Below are 20,625 nucleotides of genomic sequence, written 5' to 3' on the forward strand. Positions count from 1 at the left end.
AAAGTAAATCTGCAGGATCGGATAGTTTTAGCAATGTGGTCTGAGAAAGTCAGCTGATCATCAATCATAACTCCAGGGCTTCTAGCTGTTTTTGAAGGAGTTATGGTTGATGTGCCTAACTTGATGGTGAAATTGTGATGAAACGATGGGTTTGCTGGAATCACAAGCAGTTCTGTCTTGGCAAGGTTGAGTTGAAGGTGATGGTCCATCATCCAGGAAGAAATGTCTGTTAGACAAGCTGAGATGCGAATAGCTACCGTTGGATCATCAGGATGGAATGAGAGGTAGAGTTGAGTGTCATCATCATAGCAGTGGTATGAATAGCCATGTTTCTGAATGACAGAACCTAATGATGCCATGTAGACAGAGAAGAGAAGTGGTCCAAGAACTGAGCCCTGAGGCACCCCAGTAGTTAGATGTTGTGACTTGGACACCTCACCTCTCCAAGATACTTTAAAGGACCTATCTGATAGGCAAGACTCAAACCATTGAAGTGTGGTTCCTGAGATGCCTTTTGCCAGTAGGGTTGATAGGAGGATCTTGTGGTTCTCTTACGAGAGTTCTCTCGTACTGCGTCTTATCTAAGACGCTGCGGGAAAAGTCTCTTTTCACGATACACTGAAGCAAAAAATTATCCTTAATTTTGAAATATTATAAAGCGCATTTGCAGCAGCATACAGCCATAGGCGAGACGGCTCGCTCACTCATTGGCTGCTCTGCGGCAACTGCATAAGCCTATCGAGCGCAGGCTGATGCAACATCAGACTTCGCGCCCTCCATGCCACTTCCCGCCGAAACGGGTGTGGCCTAGCCCTATAAAGGGAGCTCGAAAAGGCTGACTCACCTGATTTATTTCTTCGCCGAAGCGAACCAGAGTGAATCGTACGCACGGCAGAGAACGTAGTACTCGTTCCCTCTTCTAGAGAGAACCGAGGTTACGTTAGTAACCGAGTACGTTCTCTTACGAGAGTTCTCTCGTACTGCGTCTTAGCTAAGACCCTGCGGGAACCCCATGTAAAACGCTGTGCGTGCAGAGATCACACACCAATAAAACTGGAAGCGAAGCCCAGGATTTACAGTGCACAATCACTAGAGGGTCCCCATATCTAGTAGCGTCCGTAAACGCGACAATATGACATCACATATTCAAGGCAAGGCCTGACTAATGTGGGAATGTGGGTCTTACGCAATACTGCCCATATAACAGTCGGCAGAGCAAGACACATAAGCTCTTAAAGCCCTAACGGGGCAAAGAAGACTTGAGTCTCCATCCTCTTCTGACACCGACAGGGCAGACAGGGAAATAACCTGAGCCCGAAACGGTGTGTTGAGGGATTTCGGCACATAACCGTGCCTAGGTTTGAGAATGACTCTTGAGTCATTAGGCCCAAACTCCAAGCACGTCGGGCTCACCGAGAGCGCGTGCAGGTCACCCACACGCTTCACTGAAGCGAGAGCCAACAAGAACACTGTCTTGAATGACAGATGTTTGAGGCTAATCGTTTGGATAGACTCGAAAGGGGAACCTTTCATGGCCTCCAAAACCGTCGAGAGGTCCCATACAGGGACTGATGGAGGTCTGGGAGGATTCAGCCTCCTAGCTCCTCTAAGGAAGCGGATGACCAAATCGTTCCTTCCTATTGACTGACCGAGCGTTGTCTCAGAAAATGCTGCGATAGCCGTCACGTAAACTTTGAGCGTGGAGGGGGCTCTGCCCTTATCCAACAGCTCCTGTAGGAAGGAGAGAACCTCCGTCACCTCACGATTAAGGGGTGAATGTCCCCGAGCTGTGCACCAGCTGGAGAATACTGACCACTTCGAGGCATATAGCCGTCGAGTCGACGGAGCTCTAGCCTGAGTGATAGTATTTAGCACTCCCACTGAGAGATCAGCGGGTAATCGTTGAGCGCCCACACATGGAGGGACCACAACTCCGGTTGAGGGTGCCAAATCGAGCCCCTGGCCTGCGAGAGGAGGTCCCTTCTCAACGGCACTGGCCACGGGGCAGTGTCTGCTAACTGCATCAAATCTGGAAACCATGGTTGGTTCTTCCAAAGTGGTGCTACAAGCAGTACTGAGCATCTTGTTTCCCTCACCTGTTCTATCACCTACGGAAGGAGGGAGACGGGGGGAAAAGCATAGAGTGGGCAGCACGGCCACCTTTGTGACAGCGCGCTTTCGTTCTTGGAAAAGAACGCGGGGCAGTGAGCGTTTTCGTGGGATGCGAAGAGGTCCACTTCCGCCCTGCCAAATCTCTCCAACAGCAGCTGGACTGTCTGTGGGTGTAGAGACCATTCGCCCGTGGGAATGTTGTTTCTGGACAGTCTGTCTGGACCCAGATTCTGTAGCCCAGGCACATGAACTGCTCTCAGCGAGCGCAAGTTGCGCTGAGCCCAAACCAGGAGGCGTGCCGCCAACCTGTACAGGTTTCGGGACCTGAGACCCCCCTGGCGATTTATGTAGGACACCACAGACATGTTGTCCGAACGGACTAAGACGTGGTGGCCCTTGATTCGGGGACAAAAGCGCGTCAGTGCGTTCTCCACTGCCAGCATTTCCAGACAGTTGATATGTTGGAGCTTTTCCCGTTCTGACCACAGGCCAAAGAACGGTCTGCCCTCGTGCAGCGCTCCCCATCCCGAAGTCGAGGCATCTGTCGACACCACTTTCACTTTCGAGGAAGTCCCCAGGCTTACACCTGATTGGTAACAGTCGTTCGCTGTCCAGGGTTTCAAGGCTGTAACACAGCTCTGATTGACCTTGAGACGCAACTGACCGGATATCCACGCTCTGCGCGGTACTCGCGCTTTCAGCCAGAACTGAAAGGGGCGCATGCGGAGCAGGCCCAACTGAAGAACTGGTGATGCTGAGGCCATGAGTCCTAGCATCTTCTGAAATTCTCTGAGCGAGAAGGTCGCGCCGCAGCGGAGAGAGCTCGCTGCGCACTGAATGCCCAACGTGCGCTGTGGCGACAGCTGCGCCGTCATGGAGTGTGAGTCCAGAGCTATACCCAAAAACAGTATCGTCTGACTGGGGTTCAGCGGTTCTGGGGTTCTCTTCATCCAGTTGACACTGAGACCGAGTTTCTCGAGGTGATCGAGTAAAATGGCCCTGTGTTCCACGAGCTCTGATCGTGATTGAGCCAGAATCAGCCAGTCGTCCAAATAGTTCAGCACTCGCATGCCTCTGAGTCTGAGAGGAGCGAGCGCTGCGTCCATGCACCTCGTAAATGTACGAGGAGCCAGGGACAAGCCGAACGGCAGGACTGTATACTGGTATGTCTGGCCCTCGAAGGCGAATCTCAAGTATCGCATGTGACGTGACGCTATCTGTATTTGAAAATACGCGTCCTTTAGATCTATCGACATGAACCAGTCTCCTCTGCGAATATGCGCGAGGAGTTTCCTGGTTGTAAGCATTTTGAAACTGCGTTTCGCCAATGCTTTGTTCAGCTGTCTTAGATCCAGTATGGGTCTGAAACCCCCGTCTTTCTTGGGCACTAGAAAGTATCTGCTGTACAGCCCCCCTTCGCTTTGAGCTTGAGATACAGGCTCCACAGCCCCTTTGCTCAACAGTTTTGATATTTCGGCTCGAAGTGTGCTACTTCTGTTGTGACCGTAGTTTCGACGCGCGCTAAAAGCGCAGAGGGCGTCGAGAAAACTGTAGCGAGTAGCCTCTCTTTATAATGTCTAGCACCCAATCCGAAACCCCTGGAAGCGCTGACCATGCGTCTGCATGAATGGCTAAGGGTTGGATGCGAAGCGCGCTCTGTTGGCTGGGCAGCGGCAGTGCTTCGATGTGCTGTAACATGGGCGTTATGCCTGTGACATTTGAGGCGGGGAGCGCGCTGATCACAGCGGGCAAATCGCTCGTCCTCGACCCCGCCACGGTGCTTAACCGAGGGAGGGCTGAGCGAGTCCCGTGGGACTCGTGCTGTCTGTGAGTAATTGTGGGCTGTAAGCGTGCACATTTACTGCTTTTGACGCGTTGTCTGCCTGGGCAGAACGAACGTGCACGGGTTTCGTTTTTACAGAAACCACATGACGTGTGTGACATAGTGTTTGTGGGCACTGAGGAGTGGGCATGTTTACTATGTAGTGCGCTAGATCGACCTGAGTCGTTTTTATGGGTGCGAGCCCTGTGTGAAGGGCTGTGCTTATATGTGGAGATGGGCACTGAGCAGTGGGCATCGTCACTACATTTATAGCACCATCGGCCGTGGCCGGGACACCAGAAATTACTCTCTTTTCAGGAAATATCTGGGTAGCCGTGAAAACAGCTTTTGTGTGCAGGCAAGCGGGCAACTGTACAGGCTTGCGCGTTGCAGAAGACGCTGAGACAGTCACAATTCCTGGAAATGAAACAGCGGCGCGCTTGGGTGAGAGTTCGGCCGCAGCGGGACTCATACACCGGCGCTTTCCTATGAGTGCTAGGATGACTTCGGGGCTTCCGGTCTTACCGCAATCCTCTGCCGGTAGAGCGAGAGCGGGGTCTCGAGCTGCGTTGCTGTCGCTGTTGTGATGAAGCAGCAGGAGGCGGGGGGTGTGGCTGAGAGCTTTGCGGGGCCGGTCTAGCACGACTCGCTGCAGAACCGGAGCGCTTCGGGAGGAAGTGCTTAAAAGCTTGAGACGCTTTCTGGACCTCGACAAATCTCTCAATGAACTCATTGACAGAGGATCCGAAGAGGCCAGCGGAAGTCAGCGGGGCGTCGAGGAACGCGGTGTGTTCAGACTCTGCCATGTCTGAAAGTGTCAGCCAGAGATGCCTCTCAGCCACAGTAGCGGAAGCCATAACTCATCCCATAGCCTGTGCAGTGGACTTAGCAGCGCGAAGAGAAAGATCCGAAGCGCTCCTCACATCCGCGAGACAGATAGCCTCAGGTCCCATAGCTCTCGTCCAGCTTACGGAGGAGATCACCCTGGAATATCTGCAGCGTGGCCATGGTGTGTAATGCAGATGCAGCCTGCCCAGCAGCAGAGAAGATCCGCGCGAGCAGAGATGACGTCATGCGGCAGGCTTTAGATGGCAACACCGCTTTCGTCCGCCGTCCAGCAGAGGGCGGGCAAAGGTGCGTCGCTATCGCCTGTTCCACCGGCGAAAGTGACTGGTAGCCTCTGTTTTTAGCATCGTCCAGTGTGGAGAATGCTGGTGAGACAGACGAACGAGTTCGTGCTGAATAGGGAGCGTTCCAAGCCTTTGCCACCTCTACGTGAAGCTCAGGAAGAAATGGAGCGGGCTTTGAATTCGGAGAAGTACGCTTACCCGGAAGATAGCTACCGTCCAGCCAGGAACGAGAGGGGAGCGCTGGTGCAGACTACTCGAGGCCGAGGCTCGTCGCGGCCAGCGTGAGCACTCGCATCAGCTCCTTCTCGATGTCAGCCTTCGCTGCCCGAAGCTAGCAGAGAGCACATGTCCTCTTCCCCTGACGTGGCCCTGAGATCAACTTCCTCAGAAGACGCAGCGGCAGACGGCGAGCGCTGACCATCGGGAAGCGATGCAGGGGAAGCCGGTGAAGCAGGGCGAACCGGCGAGCTCGGTCGGGCCGGAGAAAGGTTCCGGTATCCGCTGGGAGCGGCGCTTTTTACGGCAACAGCACAGCGGGGAATGCAGGCTCGGAGAAAAACGCCAAGCGAGTCCTCAGAGTCACCATTGGCATCAGCTCGCAGTGAGGGCAGCCGCCGTCAGCGAGCGCGAGCACTGCATGATCTTCACCCAGGCAGGAGACACAGATGACGTGATGGTCTCCCTCGCTGAGTGGGCTCTGCACGAGCCGCATTTAGAAGGCATCTTAAAAAAGACGCAGCTCTTTTACGAGTGTGTGTCGCAGGGCGAACACACACACGAGGATATAAAAGGATATGGGCGCCGGAAAGCGCAGCAGGAACGGCAGTGGAAGGCGGCGTTGGCCAGCAGCTTCAGGAATGGCTCGTCCCGTATTCTTCTCGTGATCCAACGATGCGTGAGCTTCGCTGAACAGATGAAAAATCAGGTGAGTCAGCCTTTTCGAGCTCCCTTTATAGGGCTAGGCCACACCCGTTTCGGCGGGAAGTGGCATGGAGGGCGCGAAGCTGTATGCTGCTGCAAATGCGCTTTACAATATTTCAAAATTAAGGATAATTTTTTGCTTCAGTGTATCGTGAAAAGAGACTTTTCCCGCAGCGTCTTAGCTAAGACGCAGTACGAGAGAACTCTCGTAAGAGAACCACAAGATCCTCCTATCAACCCTACTGGCAAAAGGCATCTCAGGAACCACACTTCAATGGTTTGAGTCTTACCTATCAGATAGGTCATTTAAAGTATCTTGGAGAGGTGAGGTGTCCAAGTCACAACATCTAACTACTGGGGTGCCTCAGGGCTCAGTTCTTGGACCACTTCTCTTCTCTGTCTACATGGCATCACTAGGTTCTGTCATTCAGAAACATGGCTATTCATACCACTGCTATGCTGATGACACTCAACTCTACCTCTCATTCCATCCTGATGATCCAACGGTAGCTATTCGCATCTCAGCTTGTCTAACAGAAATTTCTTACTGGATGATGGACCATCACCTTCAACTCAACCTTGCCAAGACAGAACTGCTTGTGATTCCAGCAAACCCATCGTTTCATCACAATTTCACCATCAAGTTAGGCACATCAACCATAACTCCTTCAAAAACAGCTAGAAGCCCTGGAGTTATGATTGATGATCAGCTGACTTTCTCAGACCACATTGCTAAAACTGTCCGATCCTGCAGATTTACTTTATTCAACATCAAGAAGATCAAGCCCTTTCTATCGGAACATGCTGCACAACTCCTTGTTCAAGCTCTTGTTCCGTCCAGGCTGGACTATTGCAATGCCCTCTTGGCAGGTCTTCCAGCCAATTCTATCAAACCTTTACAATTAATTCAGAAAGCGGCAGCAAGATTAATTTTTAATGAGCCAAAAAGAATACATGTCACACCTCTGTTTATCAATTTGCACTGGCTTCCAATAGCTGCTCGTATTAAAATCCAAGGCATTGATGTTTGCCTACAAAACTACCACTGGCTCTGCACCCATTTACCTAAATTTGTTACTTCAGACTTATGTGCCTCTAGAAGCTTGCGTTCTGCAAGTGAACGTCGCTTGATTGTGCCATCCCAAAGAAGTACAAAATCACTTTTACGGACTTTTAAATTAAATGTTCCCTCCTGGTGTGTCTATCTGTATGTGTAAATGACCTCTAACACTAGCTTGCTCTATTCTTTTTTTATTCTATCTATTTTCTTTATATTATATTATTTAAAATCCCATGCTAGGTGTACTGTGTTAACCTAACTGAGACTTGTTATAGCACTTATATATCATTGCTCTTTTTGTTGTTTTTGATTGCTTCCACTGTCCTCATCTGTAAGTCGCTTTGGATAAAAGCATCCGCTAAATGAATAAATGTAAATGTAATGTAAAGATGATATTTACATCTTAACCTTTTTGATCAAAGTTTTGTTTCTAATTTAAATAAAATAAAGGTATTAAAACAAAGGTCTGTCATGTTTTACATGATCTGTGTGTATCAACGAGGGTGTAATATACTGAAGAAGCCTAAATGTCTGGATACTGAGATGATTATATTTCAGGGAAATGAAGCAGACTGTAGTCTCCAGAGTGAAAAAGACACAGAGCTGGACCACGAGAGGATCAACAGATCATCCTCTGACAGTCTGACATGCACATTCACAACGCTGCACCATACAGCATTATATACATGTTTACATGATCTTTCTGATGTAATATTGTATGTAAAGATGCTGGCCTATATGTCAAAAGGAGCATGTTCATTGGCCAACATTTGAAGGATGGGGCAATGAGAAAATCTCAACCAATAGCGTGAGCCTTGGGCGGGGCTAGCAGTTTGTGCAATCAATTGTGGGTTAAGGGCATGATTAATAGTTAAATGAATGATTTGGTATTTCTGTTCTGTGAATACCATTACTGTCGAACCAAGATTTATTCAGACACCTTCAGCATTTCTCACATTATTAGTTTATTCGCTTTAGTTTGGAAAATGGTAATGCAATATGACAAGACTTCAGAGTTAAACTGTTTCAGAAGAAATTCATTTTGATAATGTCAGATAACAATGATAGAAATGTATGTAATGAATTCAGTTGAATAGCTGTCAGCTGTTAAATGTAATCGATAATACCAATTTAGCTCAACCAGTTACCAAGCAATGCTTCATTTTGTTCAGTCTGTGGTGGAAAAAGGTCACGTTAGCAATTAAAGAAAAAACACTTAAGGTCAAAGTGTCTAAATCTTTTTCGGTACCAAATTTTTTGGAGTATAATATGTCACACTTCGCTTTATTTTAATATCCTCACTTACATAAATTTACTATAGTGTCCTGCACCCACTAGTAAAAAAAAACATCAAAAATTATATCAGGTGTCTGAATCATTTAGGGTTTGACTGTAAATGTTTTATAATTAATAAATCAATGAAAAGAAAACGCGGGGAACATTGGAAATATATTTTAAGTACAGATACAAACCTGATTCTAAAAAAAGTTGGGACACTGTATAAATTCTGAATAAAAACAGAATGCAATGATGTGGAAGTTTCAAATTTCAACATTTATGAGATTTGTAAATTATTCCATTCCTTTTTTACTCACAATTTGTACACTGTCCCAACTTTTTTGGAATTGGGTATGTATGTGGCAAAAGATGTTTTTAAACTTTAGAAAGTGTGTCATATGTAGCCTACAAAGCTTTCCATTAAGAAAGAGTCCGGAAGAGAGGGAACTCTCTCTCTCTCTCTCTCTCTCTATCGCGTCACGATGTTTTAGTCCCGCCTGTTCCGTTATTCCTCTCTCTCTCTCTCTCTCTCTCTCTCTCCCTCTCCCCCCGCTCCCGCGCGCTCATCACCGGAGCCAAGCGGAAGAATAACTTGAATCCTCCGTGATATCTCAATCAGGAAATACCATTCAAACTCGCCATATCTGGGGAGGGGAGATGCGGTTGGTAAACAGTCTGTCCGAGCCGTGAATCCACTGACGGAGCGTTAATCACCAGCGGAGAGAAGCGGGAGACGTCCATCATCACGGTCCGCTGTTTCTGACCGACGGCTGAAGTGAGTCTCTCCGCTTTACCGTGCGTGTAACATTATAGCGACCATGTTTGGGTGACAAATTTGTATCCAGAAGTGAGCTGAAGCTGACAAAAAACTACGCCTGGGCACGTCCTCATTTGTAGAAACAGTATAAAACCAAGTAGTTATAAATAAACCTTTTTAAAATTGTAAACATGCAGAAAGTTTTCTGTTAGTGTTAGGCTATACGTTAGTATTTATAACTATCTTATAACAGTAAAATACTAATGTCCCTGATTAGACAGCTAAACGTGTATGGGTGTAAACAGACATAGTTAACCTCAAGTTTTCTAAATAAATAACCCCCAAAGTTGGCTAAAGTGTAAGAAAGCGCTCATTCAAGCACATGCTCTAAACAGACTACGGGGGATAATGGTACTATAAACTCCTCCAAAGGATAGCTCACCCCAAAATTACAATTCTGCCATCATTTAATCACCAACACATTGTATCAAACCTATACTAGTTATTTTTTTCAGCTGTTGAGAACAGAATAAGATATTTTAAGGACTGTTGGTAACCAGATTGTTCACCATAGTAATGGAAGTCAATGGCTGCCGTCAATTGTTTGGTTACTAGCATTCTTCAAAATATCTTATTCTGTGCTCAACAGCTGAAAGTAATTCATACAGGTTTGGTACAACTTGTAGAAATGATGACAGAATTTTCATTTTGGGGTGAACTGTCCCTTTAAGGGAAATTAGATTTTGTAGGATGTGGGATCAAAGGTCAGAGGACAAAAGGCCCTGAGGAACTATAGTGATACTTGATGTATGGGAAGCAATATGACAAATATGATCACCATATGCAAACACATTTTCATTCTTATTCCAAATAACCAGCAAAATATCTCATATCATAGCTCTTTTGGCATTTATATATATATATATTTCTGAAGAACGTATTTAAGTGTAATATATCTTGCAGCTGCACTAATTCTACAGGCGTTTCTCCAGTGTGATTTAATCAGTCAGTATGAGCTCACTTTCTCATGATTCTTCACAGCCAATCCATCTCCCTCACTTATGGAAAACATTGCACTGCGCTAAAGGCATTCAGCATCCTCCTCCGCAGTCTTCTGGTGACATTTTTAGCCAAAGTGTGCCTTTTAAGTGAAGTGTCTTTACTCTTTATTTCAAGAATGCATTTTAAAACCAGAACAAGTCTTCTGTCTCAAAATCAACAGGTGTTTAGAAAGGTTCTGTGATGGTGTTCGCTATTTAGTTTGATTAATGTTTGTGGGAGATAATTCAATAAAAAGGGCATTTATACCTTACAGTTAAATAGACGTGTGCATTAGTGGATCGTATGATGAACCACAGTTCAAGAGTCCATGTGTTTTCCTTTCGTCAGCCCTTTCTGTCCATCTGCTATGAAACATTTACCCAACATTTCCTCTTCATTGTGCCACACACACGTTTGTGCTGAGATTTCATCTTAAATTGGAGCTTTCCCAAAATAGAAAGCCTTAAAGGAGACACACTGACACGAGTGAGTCCACTTCAGCCATGTGTGAAAGATTTGACTAAACCATCAACTAGAGACCAGCATGACAAACTTCTGCTCTTCTGCTCTTGTCTTTGTCATAATTAGAGTCAGTCAGGCTCCAGAAGTGACCGATACAAGCAGAGGAAGACCGGGGCTAGTTGTCACACTTGACTCTAGTGAATAATTCATTATTGTTAAATGCCCTTCAATAGTGAGAACTCGCCTTTAAACTGGATACTAGAGGTTTTCAGCTAAATTTATAGTGTAAAACAATTATGAAAATACGTTGACGCAAAAACTTCCCCATTCACAAGCTCTCAATAAGATAAAGACTTATGTCTAGGTTATTACTATTAAACCATGCAGTGGAAATCTCCATGCCAGAGATGTTAAACTTCAGCTCGGAATCATTTAGCTCATTTAAAAGCATAATATGATCTATAAAACATTTGTGAAGCACTAAAATGAATTTGCAGTCTGATTTTAATACTTAAATGAACTCGAAAGCAATGCAAAATCCCTCCATCTGCATGATGGGGTGTGTGAGGACATCTGCTGTTAGATGTTCAGGTGTGTTTAACACGTTTTCCCACATCCAATGATCCGTAAAGCATGTCTCATCAGTTGACTGGGAGTTAATGCCGCCCAAACTTTCCATTCATCACCCCTGGTTTGATGATTTATTGTTAGAAGTAAATGATTTGTGTGTGCTATCAGCATGATCACTTCAGCCACCACCTGACATGAAGGACTGATGGTGTCTGAGTCAATTAAGAAGAGTTCTGTTCAACCTGTGTAGTGTTGTTGTTAATTTAAAGTAGTTAAACTAGGGCCACAGTCTCACTGTTTTTTACTCTGAATTTTACACAATTTCAACTCTGAAAAGCAATGAAATGCACACGATTTTGTGTTACTTGTTTCCTGCATTCACATGCGAATGAATGGATGTCAATGGAACAAAAAGTAGTGTGACTGTCCCTTTACCTCCCTTTATCATTATAAAATTGTATCATAATGTATGAGTCAAAACATAGTGATACATTTGAGTATATTAACTTAATTTCTTTACAAAAACAAGACCAATGTAAAAGCAATGCCACGCAGGCCCTCGATGAGTTTTTTAGTCTGCATCATTATCATGATCTGCGTGAATAAGCCAATTTGCCAAAACACTGCGACTGACCCAGTATGGCTGTTTGCACTTCATTACAAAGCTATATTATCATGAAAACATCGAAACTAATGTCATATTATTGAAAAATGGAGTTGCGTTTAGTTGGTTACACGCAACACTGAAACTATGACGCTGTCGATTTCCACAGAAAATAACCTGGACTCACTTTGTAAAACAAATAACCAAATGTTAAATAGAAATGTACAGCTAGGAAACATTAGACATAAGACTGGTGTAGTGGTAAAAGCTGGTTTGTCTCCTCAGAACTGGAGCTAGATCTCTATGACACAGGATCCTTGCAGACTAGAATAAGACAACAATGATTTAATTGATTGACTCTGCAGGGAAATAAGTGAGCATGCTATATTATTCAGACACACTGGTGTTGGTTCAGCTGCATAAACAGACAGATATAATCAGCAGAAATCATCCTGTAACACACCCCAGTGTAATTACACACAACAAACCCATTTACACAAGGCCAGTAATGGGCATTTGACTCCCAAATATTAGTTTCTGGCTTGACAAACACTGAGCAGGCTGGACACGCTGCTGTTGATTAGTTTACTGAGTTCTTGGCTCATCATTGAATGACTTCACATGCATCTCACTGTCAAACAAACCACATCAGCATTACTAAGCAAAACCTCAGTGCTGGAAGCACCTGGACTCATCCATCACCCGAGTCTGTCAGGGGTTTTGATTCCTCTGGGAGTCTAAAGTGATGTTGATGTGCCACAAATGTAATTATGTAAATTCTCTTTGCGATAGCAAATGCTCTTGTATAAACAAGATTTATTTTTCTGTTCCTAAAGGAAATGTTGTGGTGCTTTATTGTGCAAAACGGCCACCAGAGTTTGTTACTAGGTTAATGGATGGTATATGCTTCTTTCAAGCTGTCTGTTCACATTATTTCAATTCATTTTTAAAAGCCGTCATGATTAACAGCTGAATTCATTGTGAAAAACTACATTACCCATGATGCTGTATGCCATCAATCAGAGAGTTGTGGCAAGTAAATTGTGCTGAAACACATCGTAAATGAGTCTCGCTATGCTGTTTTGATTTGGCAATACATTTAAATATTGTTCTTATATATATATAATAAACAACTTTAAATCAATAGTCTTTTATTTCTACATCATTTTTCAGTTTGACTGTGTCATTTGCAATGCCTCTTGGGAGTGTAGTTCTTTCCCTTATAAAAGCTTTGAATTTCCCAGTTCTGCTCCTTTTTATTTTTGTCTGAATTTTTGTCTTAAAATGCAATGTTTGCAATGTTGTGATTCACCTCATTGCTGGTCAGTTTTGTTCACGGCTTATAATGCTTTAAGAAAAACTTTTTAAAAAATCTCATGGGACAAATGCATGAAAAAAAGAAGAAGAATCAGAAGCAGACTGATGTTGTGAAGTAAAGTGCTGTAAGGCATTGCTATGCGGTTACTGGGTTGTTCTGAGTATATTCAGAGGATGGTCAGTTTCAAGAGCATATTTGACCTTGCTGATTGAATCTTTTATTAATTAAAGTCGACCTTGTCCGACACACATCTGGGATTGGGGCGGCTGCATCAGGCATCATTAGTGCTCTCTAAATAGACTATAAGGCCATCCTTAAAAATATTCTTGTTTGCCGTAACCCGAACGACCCTTTTTATTTTTTTTGCTTTCAGTCCGACCGACTTGCCCGGTTGTAAATTTGCGTTAAGACCGACCAATTTGTTTTTTTACTCCTCAAACAACTAATACAAAAGCAATAAAATAATATAAATTATATTTTAGTAAGTATTGTAAATGTATAAATTGCCTAGGCCTACATACAAACGAAGACTACGTTCTTTCTTTAAAAAGAAACCTGTGATGTCATCTATGTTTACACTATTGGTTAACGGATGTCACACTATGCCCTGTGCGTTCGCTTCGTCTCTCATTCACATGATGGCTGCGGCTGCCGTTCAAAGTCATACGGGTTCGGGCACCATAATACATCTAAAAATTCATTAAAACAGCTCGACACCGCTTTAACTTGGCACGAAGTTCTGGAAAAACTGTGCCCAGATCTTTTCCCATCCCTTCTCCCGTCTAGTCTAAAACTTCTCAAATCTATTGCACGAATCGATTGGACCAACCAACACAAGTTTCGAAAACAAAAAAAATATGAAATAGATTTTAACGACCTTCTCTCTGAGTGCGTGCAGGTTTTTTTTTTTTTGAGCGCGTCCAGTTGTTGTTGCCACAGCAACTGCAGCTTCGGACACACACGCATAACAGCAAATAATACTTCTGCACAGTGTTTCTCTTTTTACAACAGAAATGTGAATTCTGCCAGTATTCAGACAGTCTCATGCATACAGATACAGATTCGTGCTAGAATCGCAGTATGCGATTTTTTTTAGTTGTTGTTGTTGACATTTCTAATCGTAAACACAGCCATGTTGAAGCATGCATTAAATGTTTTGCATTGTTATGGCAGTCCACTCTGCTTATTGTTTTTCGAGAATGGTGCACTCCTGTTCGTCATTGTGCACGTAACTTTACGCCAATAAATCATCAGAAATATTGGTCTTTACCAATATATTGAATCTTTACATTCGTCCTGCCTGTTGTCCGTGGATTTACCTATATTTGGTGTTATTTGCCTATAAAACGTACTTAGACATGCAAAATCGATTTTACGATCGAAAAGGATTTTTTTTTACAAAAGTGACAACCCAAGAAAGCAAAGTAAACAGTCTCTCATTTGTAAGTTGCATTGACACCTAGCGATGGATGCAAGTAAAACAGTATAACAGTACCTCATTTTTTTTCTTCTCAGCTGAAATTCATGCAATAAACATGTTTCTGACAAAGATTTCAATTTGTTTGTGGCCTATATAGCCTGCATCAAAAAAGGCATGGGTTGAAGGCCCAGTCAATGACGTCACGATATGGTAATTTGTTTAAATTCATACCTACTGTACGTCATCACCATCACCAAAATGTACTTTTTTTTTTAAATATAAAATTGAAAAAGAAATATAGACCTACCTACCGACCCTTTTTTAAAAAAAAAAAATCTACTGCTACTGCAAACCAAAATATTTTTAAGGATGGCCTAATGAGTCTTTAGGGTTGTCAGTTAGAGCTGGAAAAGTTTTGACCGTGTGCATAATGAGAATAATGAGCCAGTGGGTTATGTAAAATGCAAAAAAATGGACATTCTTTTAAAGTACAACAGCAAAACGACAGGGAATTCATTGCTGATAAAGCATGTTGATCGAAGCTGTTCAGCACCCGCCAGTGCCCAAAATCAACCTACAATCAAATAGTTTGTTACAGCATCAAAACCCATCCCTGCAAAGGTGAAGCAAACGATGACAGAGAAGTGTGTCCGCTTTTGCTTTAAAGACATTAGGCCTTTTAATATCATAAATGGCAAGGGGTTTGAAAAGATGGCACAAGAACTAATTAATGTTGGGGCTGTCAGTTAAATCACTCAGTTATTTCCCGCCATGTGACAATTGCAAAGAGGTGTACTGACATGGCAGAAGAAAAGAGGGAAGCTTTAGTACAGAAACGTAAAAATTTGTTGAAGGATAGCACAGTCGCAATGACCACAGACATGAGGATTATCGGAAAATTTGTTATTTGACAGTCACATGCCATTTCATTAGTGAGGATATGGAACTGGTGAATAAAACAACAGTTCCCTTTGGAAGAGGCAAAGACGGGAGAAAATATCAGATGGAAGATATACTACTGGTGACAAAGTTTGGCCTTGACGCTTCCTCTCTCAGCAAAATTGTATGAGTGACTGATGAGGGGGCGAACATTAAATTAGCTCTGCGGCCATACCAAAGATTGGACTGCATTGACCATGTCATTAATACGGTACTGTGTCATGGACTCGACATCGCAGAGTTATCCAAAGCCGACGGTGCCCCGGACTTAGGAGATACCATTCCTGCTGCTAAATCATTAGTGAGGTACGTTAAACAGTCGGAGTTGGCTGCGCAACTGTCAACATTGCTGCAAATGGGAGACACTTCAGTATGGTGTACCTCACACTGACTTCTTTACTGGCCATTTATCATGAGCTCCATGAAAAGCTGGAGGCACGAGGGGAAAGCGCTTGCATTAAAAAAATAGCACCGGACACACTGGGCTTTTTGATAGACTGAAACCGTTCTATGAAGCACAGCAGGAACTTGAGGGAGACAAGTATCCAAAGCTTAACCATGTGTGTCTCTGGTGTGAGAAACTGAAACGTCACTGTCAGTCCCTCAGCAAGCTGCCATGCATAAACGGTGCAAAGACTGGCTCGCGCGTAAGGTTATAATACAGGACATCCACAAGACCGCAACATTCCTCTGGACAAGATGTAACCAGCTGAGAATGTTGTCACACTCAGACAGGAATGCTGTACACGCTCATGCCCGCACTCTTCTGCAGGTGCACTAGTTGTGGAGAAATTTTGCGGTGTGGGAAAATGTACAGCAAGCTGACCGGGAAGATGATGAGGTCACTCGTTACATTGAAATGGCTGTCATAGAAAATGAAATGGATCTTCTTGGCTGGTGGAAGATTCCACAAACCATCCTACCCAAAACTTGCAAAATTAGCCAGATCAGTACTATGCATCGCCGGCAGTAGCAGCAACAGTGAAAGGGAGTTCAGAGCAGCTGGACGCACCATCAGTGAGCACAGGACCGCGCTGAAGCCATAAAAACCTGCAGCCTCCACAAAAACATGTAGCCTAATGTAAGGGAAACAGTTCAATTTAGCTCAAAGGGAATCATTTAAGATTTTAAAGGGAATTTGAACAGAATCACTGTTTCACGGCTGATCACGGAGACGCCCTGCGATTCACTACATAGACATGAACAACCATCAATCACTTAATTAACCCTCGAATCGAGTTCCTCAATGAGGTTAAAATTACATTAGATACAGCAGTATAGATCAGTCTGGAGGTACTACTTGCGTTGCCTGTGTAAAGGGGGTTCCCTTTGTTGTCGTTGAAAGGGGGTTTCCCGATGTTGCTGATTGGCTGGAAGTTCAGTAGTCGCTGAAGTGACGTCTTGGGAAGCCCGTGTTTTGGCGCTGGCTGACGATGCAGAGTTGTGTGGCTGGTTGAAGTTGAACGGGCACTGGAGGTCAGACTCGGAGACACGGCGTTACATAACTTAACTCAGAACACGAAACTCTCAACGGAAAAGAAAAGAAACTAAAGTAAAAGAACAGAAGTAAAGTTTGACGAGACTAGGTGGTGTTTCTTCTCATCGTGGCTAAGTAGCAGCAGGCGTGCAGGCCGAAGCAAGCTGGAACCGCGCTCAAAGAACGCTAACAGTAATGACTAAAAGCATGACTAAAAAAGCAAACCCAAAAAGCAGGCTAAAAGCTAAAAAAGGAAGCAAAGCTACAAGCTAAACGCAAACAAAAAGCATGATTTGATGGTGTCCTCAGTATTTAAACTGGACTTTTGGCCACACCTCAAATGTTGTCTTGACCAATTAGATATTGTCTTTGCTCGGGGGTATCATAAATCATATGTTATCTTATCAAGCACGTGGTCCGAATTTTCCCACTCTTGCAGGGTATAATTTTGGACATGATTCCTATAACAACAATATGATACATTTGACATATAACTGATGGTCAGAAACATTTCAAGCAAGCAGATTCAAACACATACATACTAAACATGAATATGAATCCGTAAGCTATCCCATAGTTATTAAAAGACATACCCAATAAGTGATTAAACATGATAGTTAAATGTGTGGGTTACATATAAATGAATATGGAGCTAAGCGATGGACTGATATTCATTTATAAGTCATTTTGAGTTCATTAAAAGACATTTCTTGTGTCTTTCTCTGACAAAAGATGTTCTGTGGGGACCAGAGGTTAAGAGGTCCCCTTAGGTTCTGCAAGGTGGGGGAAGTCAATCCAAGGATCTTGTGTATTACTCTCATGGGTTTACATGTGCTGGCCGGCGTTGCATCTTGATTACTTGCCCCAAATTTGACAATCTCTTCTCCGAATTGAAATTGTCAATAATTGTTCTAATGGTGTTAATTAGAAGCTGTTCTGTGAAAGGGTTGGTTGGTTATGTTGCTTCTGACTCTGGCACTAGGAATGATTTACGACCTCCTGTTGCCTTTCTGAGGAATTTGGCTCATGTTTCAACCACAGTCCTGATCGACTCTTTAATTTGTCTGATTCGGGTCAGATACGCTACACTAATCTTGGTGAGTAAAGGTTTTTCAAATAAATTGTTAAAACGTATTAATGACTCATTCTTGACAAAAGTTAAAATAGCTGTGTGTGTGCACACCATTTAAATAATGTCGGGCTGTAAACGGGTTCAGGCTTTTAAAAAGCTGTCAATCAAAATGTACTTGTCTGACTCGGGCCGAATTCTGTCAGGCCTAACTTTTAAGGCCCGATTACAGCTCTACTGTCAGTCATACAAGTACAATGTTTTCCAAGTCTCCAAGGATTTCCTGGTTGGCATGGTCTAGTTCAGTTGATCAGAACCAAAACATCTGGTTCAATAATCGTTCTCCATATAAATGGCAGATATTTGATTATATTGTGATAGCAGTGCAAACAGACCAAAGGTACTGAAATGAAAGGGAATGCCATTGCATAGCGTTCTGAACGTATTAAGAACCTCATTTACTCTTCTGACGTCTGCTTCCCAGCACTCAACAAACGCTCTACACACTTACTCACAGTCCTGCCAGACACACACGCACACACACACACACACACACACAGTGCACTGATAGGTTGAGCAGAGAATGGCCAGAGTAGAGTCACATGACCAGAGCGGCCAATGAGAGCTCAGTCTGACCCTCACAGGCGTGTGTGACTGTGGTGAAGAGGAATGCGTGCATTAACACAAGTTCTGAAATAAGACAGAGAGAGTGTTAAACTGAACTTTATCTAATCTGGTACCCATAGCATGCTTGCAGCACTGATGCATTTGACTGCTAAACCCACACAGCCTTGTAAAAACAAGCATTTTATGATAAACTCAAATATATTTTATTGTTTTTGTGTGTGTGTTTGTAATTGCACATTTGTAATGATGAAGCTGCAGTAATGTGTGCAATGTAATATCAGATATAATCAATCACTGTACATTGCTTTAGTACGTCAATCAACACATCATAATCAGTGTACCTTATTTGTTTACGTTTTAATACACATGCGTTTGTAAATGTTCTTTAAAGTATAACATTTAATTTGGGATTATTACTAAGTGTAATTTTGAAAAGTGTAAAAAACAGTCAAGAATTTCAAGTGCACTTAAGTGTTCTTTTATTTCATTACAAGCACAGTGTATAATAAAATCATCAGAATAAACATCAGAAGGTATCTTGTTTCAACCGCAGAAAGACGTCAATACACAGCATTTTCAAGTTCAAGACCAGCAACTTTAATCTACTCTCCTGGCTCATTTGTTTGTTGGACAAAAATGGCACATTTGGCAGATTTATGATTGGTCAGATCACCTGTCAATCAAGCTCTTGAGTCAATTGAGTGCACTTCATTTTAACAAGAGCACTCTCTGTAGCACAATTTTATGTGATGAGTTAAGCACAGTGAATTCAATTTAAGTGTCTGTTCTTGAACAGTTTAGAGATAGTTAAGGGAGGGAGACTGAATAAATCTATATATTAGGGTGACCATATGAGCCATTGTCCCAGGACGCGTCCTTGCCAGGATTTTTATATTGCCTATAGAGCGCTATAGAGAGCAGAGCAGACGGCTCCTTATGCATTCGAATTAATCTTTTGGTACTTTGGTGTCATACAATGATCGGTGCGCAGCGACGCTTCAAGTTGAATGAACGAACAAACACCTAACATGTACATGTATTTGCATTGCTTTGATCGTTCTCTGTAGATCTCACCTTCTCACACGATACAATTGGTTGATTATGTACCATACCTGCATGTTATTGGTCAAACTACTTTGGATGTTTTAGGCAATATAGAAATCCTGGTAAGGACGCGTCCTGGGAAAATGGCTCATATGGTCACCCTACTATATATCTTTATGAACTGCTTTCACAACAGGAAGAACACAAACGCTGCACCCAAACATTAAAACAGAAGTGGTACCCTGTCACTGATTCAACTTCTGTTTTATAAATCTGTCATCTCTTAAATGTAACTCATGGGATTTAAAAGAACAGTTCACCTAAATAAAAAAAAACTTATGTCAAGCTCATATCTGTAATTTTTTATTTTCTGTAAGTTATTACTTGCTGAATATTTTCCTGTAACTTCAGCAGCTCTCAAAAACACAGCATCTTTATATATATCTGTTTATGTTGCACATACAGTACCTCCAGTTCAACCAAACATTTGGAAACTCATTTACAATCCAAGACTAATTCTCTTTAATGAACTATGTTGAAGCTGATGTTTCCCCCTCATCATGTTGGTTAGTCTGAACCAGTGGAGAAGTGGCTATTGTAGCAGTCCATGAGATCTGTGTTTCCAGGAGATCTGTTTTAACCCATGTACTCTGAATCAGAGAAGACTGTAAATCAGATTTGAGCCATCCTGATGCTTTCCATCTGATGCTTTTTTGTGCAATATGCATCAGAAGGTCAAAGTGCATGTCTTCAACGAGTCAGATCAAACATACTGTAAGACATGACTGAGAGACTTTCATCAATGTAGCGGAAAAACAGTCAGGAAGAAACTAGCTCTTCTGAGAAATGTGTTTGCCATGCAATGTTATAGAGTGTGTTTGTCACTGAGATATTTCCCCATTCTGACTATACGTACATTGCACATGTCCCACATTTCTGTGTTGCCAACTGTGAAATCATTCGTAGAAACTATT

At 43.3% G+C, this 20,625-nt stretch overlaps 2 protein-coding genes across 3 annotated transcripts in view; both read left to right on the forward strand.

Annotated features, from left to right (window-relative positions):
* Window positions 1-20,625, forward strand: part of LOC132157976 (uncharacterized) — a 220,972-nt gene that overhangs the window by 173,891 nt on the left and 26,456 nt on the right. The gene's annotated exons all lie outside the window — the stretch shown is intronic.
* The window catches only part of LOC132157972 (ceramide synthase 2-like), a 24,444-nt gene continuing 12,691 nt past the window's right edge, over window positions 8,873-20,625 (forward strand). Inside the window, exon 1 of the mRNA XM_059567209.1 lies at window positions 8,873-9,098. The gene's annotated coding sequence lies outside the window, so the exon portion shown is untranslated. The remainder of the gene's footprint in view (window positions 9,099-20,625) is intronic.

The sequence above is a fragment of the Carassius carassius genome, chromosome 15 (genome assembly GCF_963082965.1).
Source record: "Carassius carassius chromosome 15, fCarCar2.1, whole genome shotgun sequence".
NCBI classification, from domain to species: domain Eukaryota; kingdom Metazoa; phylum Chordata; class Actinopteri; order Cypriniformes; family Cyprinidae; genus Carassius; species Carassius carassius.